The sequence below is a fragment of the Thermobia domestica genome, chromosome 6 (assembly GCF_964235325.1).
Source record: "Thermobia domestica chromosome 6, izTheDome1.hap1.1, whole genome shotgun sequence".
NCBI classification, from domain to species: Eukaryota; Metazoa; Arthropoda; class Insecta; order Zygentoma; family Lepismatidae; genus Thermobia; species Thermobia domestica.
The window spans coordinates 313,434,417-313,440,665 of NC_137459.1; the positions used below are offsets into that span (position 1 = coordinate 313,434,417).

Genomic DNA, 6,249 nt, shown 5'->3' on the forward strand with positions numbered 1-6,249 from the left:
GTGCGGCCCAGAACATCTAAGGGCATCACAGACCTGTTATTGCTCAATCTCGTGCTGCTAGAGGCAGCCTGTCCCTCTAAGAAGACATGAACGTTGGAAGGAAAGATTCCAACGCCTAGTTAGCAGGCTAGAGTCTCGTTCGTTATCGGAATTAACCAGACAAATCGCTCCACCAACTAAGAACGGCCATGCACCACCACCCACTGAATCAAGAAAGAGCTCTCAATCTGTCAATCCTTCCAGTGTCCGGGCCTGGTGAGGTTTCCCGTGTTGAGTCAAATTAAGCCGCAGGCCCCACTCCTGGTGGTGCCCTTCCGTCAATTCCTTTAAGTTTCAGCTTTGCAACCATACTTCCCCCGGAACCCAAAAGCTTTGGTTTCCCGGAAGCCGCCCGCCGAGTCATTGGAGGAACTTCGGCGGATTGCTGGCTGGCATCGTTTATGGTTAGAACTAGGGCGGTATCTGATCGCCTTCGAACCTCTAACTTTCGTTCTTGATTAATGAAAACATTCTTGGCAAATGCTTTCGCATCGGTTAGTCTTGCGACGATCCAAGAATTTCACCTCTAACGTCGCAATACTAATGCCCCCGTCTGTCCCTATTAATCATTACCTCGAGTTCCGAAAACCAACAAAATAGAACCGAGGTCCTATTCCATTATTCCATGCACCGAACATTCAGGCGACACGGCCTGCTTTGAGCACTCTAATTTGTTCAAAGTAAACGTGCCGGCCAATCAAGACACTCAATGAAGAGCACCGAGAAAGGAAAAACCGGCAGGACGTCCGGAACGATCAGTTAAACGCCGGGCGGCGAACCGATCGTCCGAGACCCAGATCCAACTACGAGCTTTTTAACCGCAACAACTTTAATATACGCTATCGGAGCTGGAATTACCGCGGCGGCTGGCACCAGACTTGCCCTCCGATAGATTCTCATTAAAGGATTTAAAGTGTATTCATTCCGATTACGGGGCCTCGGATGAGTCCCGTATCGTTATTTTTCGTCACTACCTCCCCGTGCCGGGAGTGGGTAATTTGCGCGCCTGCTGCCTTCCTTGGATGTGGTAGCCGTTTCTCAGGCTCCCTCTCCGGAATCGAACCCTGATTCCCCGTTACCCGTAACAACCATGGTAGGCGCAGAACCTACCATCGACAGTTGATAAGGCAGACATTTGAAAGATGCGTCGCCGGTACAGAGACCGTGCGATCAGCCCAAAGTTATTCAGAGTCACCAAGGTTTCGGACGGACGAACCGACCGATTGGTTTTAATCTAATAAAAGCATCCCTTCCATTGCTGGGCGGGATTCTAGTTGCATGTATTAGCTCTAGAATTACCACAGTTATCCAAGTAGGATAGGTACGATCTAAGGAACCATAACTGATTTAATGAGCCATTCGCGGTTTCACCTTGTTTTGGCTTGCACTGAGACATGCATGGCTTAATCTTTGAGACAAGCATATGACTACTGGCAGGATCAACCAGGGAATTGACCGACTAAAAAGCCGGAAAGTGTTGGACACAACCAACACAGCGTTCTAACAAAGGATAGGAAAGCTACACCCGACCAAGCATTTTAGACTTCTGTTCCGCTGGAATAAGCCTACTCTTGCGGTGACTAGCTCCCGTTAATACTGGCCGTGTGACAGCCGCCAAGAGCATATTAGACTCCCAATCCAATGGAACAAGCCTACTTGTATCCTTGGGTTACAACAGCTTCCTTCCACACGTTGCCGGTACATCCGACAGAGCAATTTTAAAGACTCCTCTTCCGCCAGAATAAGCCTACCTTTGTGGGGCCTGGCTCCCGTTAGAACTGGCCGTAAGGGTACCCACAAAAGCACATTTAGACTCCTCCTCCAGCGAAATAAGTCTACTCATGTCCTACGGATGACTGTGGCTTCCGTTTACATATAGCCGTTCACCCGACACAGCAAATTTTAAAGACTCCTTTTTCCACCGGAATAAGCCTACTTTTGTGGGGCCTGGCTCCCGTTAGAACTGGCCGTAAGGGTACCCACAAAAGCACATTTAGACTCCTGCTCCAGTGAAATATAAGTCTACTAGTGTCCTTGGATGACAGTGGCTTCCGTTCGACAAGTGATACACGCTCAAACTGGCGATGAGTCTATACCGTCCTTAACTTAAGGAAAATCGGTACTTAAATGCCACATGGAGAATAAAAAGTCACTTACAAAAAACAATGCTCCGCATAAGCCTTTGTAAGCTAGAAAGGACATGCTATCTGGCCTCATTCTCAAGAAGGACAAGTAAGCTCCCGTCAACTGGCCCAAACTCTAAAGCGAGGACAGCCCGTTCAAAGTCAATCGGCATCCCTCCTTAAGAGTACAAAACGGCTCACTTCTTAACCACACTGGCTCTTGCTCCTTCAAGTGAAATCTGGCTCCCTTCACTCTGGCATTATCTTTACACATAAATCGGACTCCTCCGATTTAACAGGTGAACCTAACCCGGGAACTAAGGAAACTGGGAATAAAGACTCAGAGGCCCAATTACCTTGTTCGCCAGCCAGCCTTGCGCCGGCCCAGGCTAGAGACTTTCTCCAACAATCCCTGTTGAGCCCGAAGGATCCTAAGACCACTCGTGTGTACAAAACTCAGAGGCCCAATTACCTTGTTCGCCAGCCAGCCTTGCGCCGGCCCAGGCTAGAGAATTGCATGGACACGAGAAACTCTCAGGACTCTTCTTTGTGGCTCCTCCCGGAATTAAGGAAACTCCGAAATGCAAAACTCAGAGGCCCAATTACCTTGTTCGCCAGCCAGCCTTGCGCCGGCCCAGGCTAGAGAATTGCACGGATTATTCCTGTTCACCCTAAACGCATCTGAGACACCTCGTGTGTATGAAACCCAGAGGCCCAATTACCTTGTTCGCCAGCCAGCCTTGCGCCGGCCCAGGCTAGGGAATCACATTGACACGAGAAAGATCTCGTCAGCGGTTTGTAGCGTGCAGAAACTGCTCCCGTTTGAACTGACAATCCCGACAGAGCAATATTAAAGACTTCTGGTCCATTGAAATAAAGCCTACTTTTGCGAGCCTTGCTCCCGTTAGGACTGGCCGTATGGCTGTGCACAAAAGCATATTAGACTCCTGCCTCAATGGAATTAGTCTACTCCTGTCCTTAAACGGATGACAGTTCTTCAAGCATAGCATGCTACCTTCCGCAACTTACAGGCGCGGAAATGCTGTGGAAACGAGGAGACAAGTCCTCACAAAGGTTTCATGGCCGGTCACCCGACACAGCAAATTTTAAAGACTCCTTCTCCACCGGAATAAGCCTACTCTTGTGGGGCCTGGCTCCCGTTAGAACTGGCCGTAAGGTTGCCCACAAAAGCACATTTAGACTCCTGCTCCAGTGAAATAAGTCTACTCGTGTCCTACGGATGACTATGGCTTCCGTTCAAATATAGCCGTTCACCCGACACAGCAAATTTTAAAGACTCCTTCTCCACCGGAATAAGCCTACTCTTGTGGGGCCTGGCTCCCGTTAGAACTGGCCGTAAGGTTGCCCACAAAAGCACATTTAGACTCCTGCTCCAGTGAAATAAGTCTACTCGTGTCCTACGGATGACTGTGGCTTCCGTTCAAATATAGCCGTTCACCCGACACAGCAAATTTTAAAGACTCCTTCTCCACCGGAATAAGCCTACTCTTGTGGGGCCTGGCTCCCGTTAGAACTGGCCGTAAGGTTGCCCACAAAAGCACATTTAGACTCCTGCTCCAGTGAAATAAGTCTACTCGTGTCCTACGGATGACTATGGCTTCCGTTCAAATATAGCCGTTCACCCGACACAGCAAATTTTAAAGACTCCTTCTCCACCGGAATAAGCCTACTCTTGTGGGGCCTGGCTCCCGTTAGAACTGGCCGTAAGGTTGCCCACAAAAGCACATTTAGACTCCTGCTCCAGTGAAATAAGTCTACTCGTGTCCTACGGATGACTGTGGCTTCCGTTCAAATATAGCCGTTCACCCGACACAGCAAATTTTAAAGACTCCTTCTCCACCGGAATAAGCCTACTCTTGTGGGGCCTGGCTCCCGTTAGAACTGGCCGTAAGGTTGCCCACAAAAGCACATTTAGACTCCTGCTCCAGTGAAATAAGTCTACTCGTGTCCTACGGATGACTGTGGCTTCCGTTCAAATATAGCCGTTCACCCGACACAGCAAATTTTAAAGACTCCTTCTCCACCGGAATAAGCCTACTCTTGTGGGGCCTGGCTCCCGTTAGAACTGGCCGTAAGGTTGCCCACAAAAGCACATTTAGACTCCTGCTCCAGTGAAATAAGTCTACTCGTGTCCTACGGATGACTGTGGCTTCCGTTCACCCGACAGAGCAAATATTAAAAGACTTCTCATCCACCAGAATAAGCCTACTCTCGTGGGGCCTCGCACACGTTAGAACTGGCCGTATGGCTACCCACAAAAGCACATTTAGGCTCCTGCTCCAGTGATATAAGTCTTACTCGTGTCCTCTGGGTGTGACAGTAGCTTCCGTTCAAGTATTCTTCGCATTCAGCAACCGCACAAAGCGGCATCGGCCAGAAGTCAATTGCCCGAAGGCGTGATCGACAGGCTAGGCCTCGGGTTAAGAAGGATTGTCTCCTTCCCGTAAACGACAGGTACTTCCGTATGAGAGCCTACCTCACACATTCCCCATCGCCACGTGCCCTCTTAGAAACAGCCGTCCGACCAAGGTTTCTGACATTCTTTGTCAAAATACGAGGAAGTCTTTGGACAACATTAGGCGTGCTGGCAAACCCGCACTGCATGCCCTTTCATAGGTCCGCCCATGGACGCACATTTCTATGAAGCATTCCTCCCAGGCAGCAACAGGGTTTGCAACCTCCTCTACACCTTGACCGGCTAGGACGCCCGTGAATAGCATCCCAGGGTTCTTGCCTGCGGCTGATAAAATTCCTTTTGAGCCTACACTACCATCCGCCGATATTAGTCCGCCTTCAAAATTAACCAACATCAACAGCGATAGTGCGTTTAGACTCCCATAAAGAAACCAACCAGCCTGTGGCTTCCCTTCCCAATTTAGCCATTTCCGCCTCCTGCGAAGACTAGCTTTCTGTCTGTGGCCAGAAGTCAAGATTTCTCGACAGACTAGGCCGCGGAGAGAAAAAAGTAAGCCTCATTTAGAAAGCAATACCATTAGCGGTCTCTCCAACCTCCGTGAACAATTTAAAGGGAATGTTTATATAGAAGGCTTGTTCACTACCCTACCTCCTATAGTGTAGAGATTCCTCTCGATACTACACCTGTCTTGAAATTGCCGGCGTTGCGCAGCCTCGTTTTGACCATGACGGCGAATGCAGCCACGGTTGCCGTATACATCCCACGCAAGGGTGGGAAAACGTGATTTGACATCCAGTATATATATAAACCGTTACAGAATACGACACTCAAAACTTAACAACTTTTACACTCTCCTAACTTCTGGGAACAAATTGAAAGTATAAGCCAGCCTAACCTAACCTAAGTATATAGCAGGATTGCCCACTACCATACCTCCTATAGTGATGAGATTCCTCTCGATCGGACACCAGTCACGAAAATCACGGAATCTCAAAAATGACGGCAAACGAAGCCACAGTTGCCGCCATACTCAAAGGTTATGCTGGGTAAAAAGTTCTCTACGAAAAGGGCTGCTTTTCGCGCTCGGGTTACAAAATTAATGTAAAGAACAATCCAAAAACATGAATTAGGTCAAACTCATGTTAATTACAACCTCATAGAACAATTTCAAGCCAGGACTTAACAAAGTGTAAACGGGGCTGCTTCTGTACCCTAATCCCTATAATGTAGCGATTCCTCTCGATTGCACACCAGTCACGAAAAATCACAGAATGTCAAAAATGACGGCAAACGAAGCCACGGTTGCCGTCATATTCTAACGTTATGCTGGGTGAAAAGTCGCCAACAACAATGTTCACAGTTCCCGTCAGATTGCCCACTGTTCCCGAAATGTGGTTCATACATGCTGTCAACATGTTCAGGAAACCCCTCAGAGCGTTCAAAGTTGCACACACAATGCTTAATAGTTCCACTCAAATAGCTCACAGTTGCCGTCAGAATCCTCACAGTAGACGTCAAATTGCTCACACTTGCCGTCAGAGTGCTCATAGTTGCCGACTTTTCATTCATAGTCCCCGACATAAAAGTTTATAGTTCCCGACTAATGGCTCACAGTTGCCGTCAGAATCGTCACAAAAGGCGTCACAATGC

General features: G+C 48.5%; 1 non-coding gene across 1 annotated transcript in view; it reads right to left on the reverse strand.

Annotated features, from left to right (window-relative positions):
* Nucleotides 1-1,489, reverse strand: part of LOC145688564 (small subunit ribosomal RNA) — a 1,833-nt gene extending 344 nt beyond the window's left edge. Inside the window, exon 1 of the ribosomal RNA XR_014131936.1 lies at nucleotides 1-1,489. This exon is cut by the window's left edge and continues 344 nt beyond it. This is a non-coding gene — a ribosomal RNA (small subunit ribosomal RNA).
* Nucleotides 1,490-6,249: the final 4,760 nt, after the last annotated feature.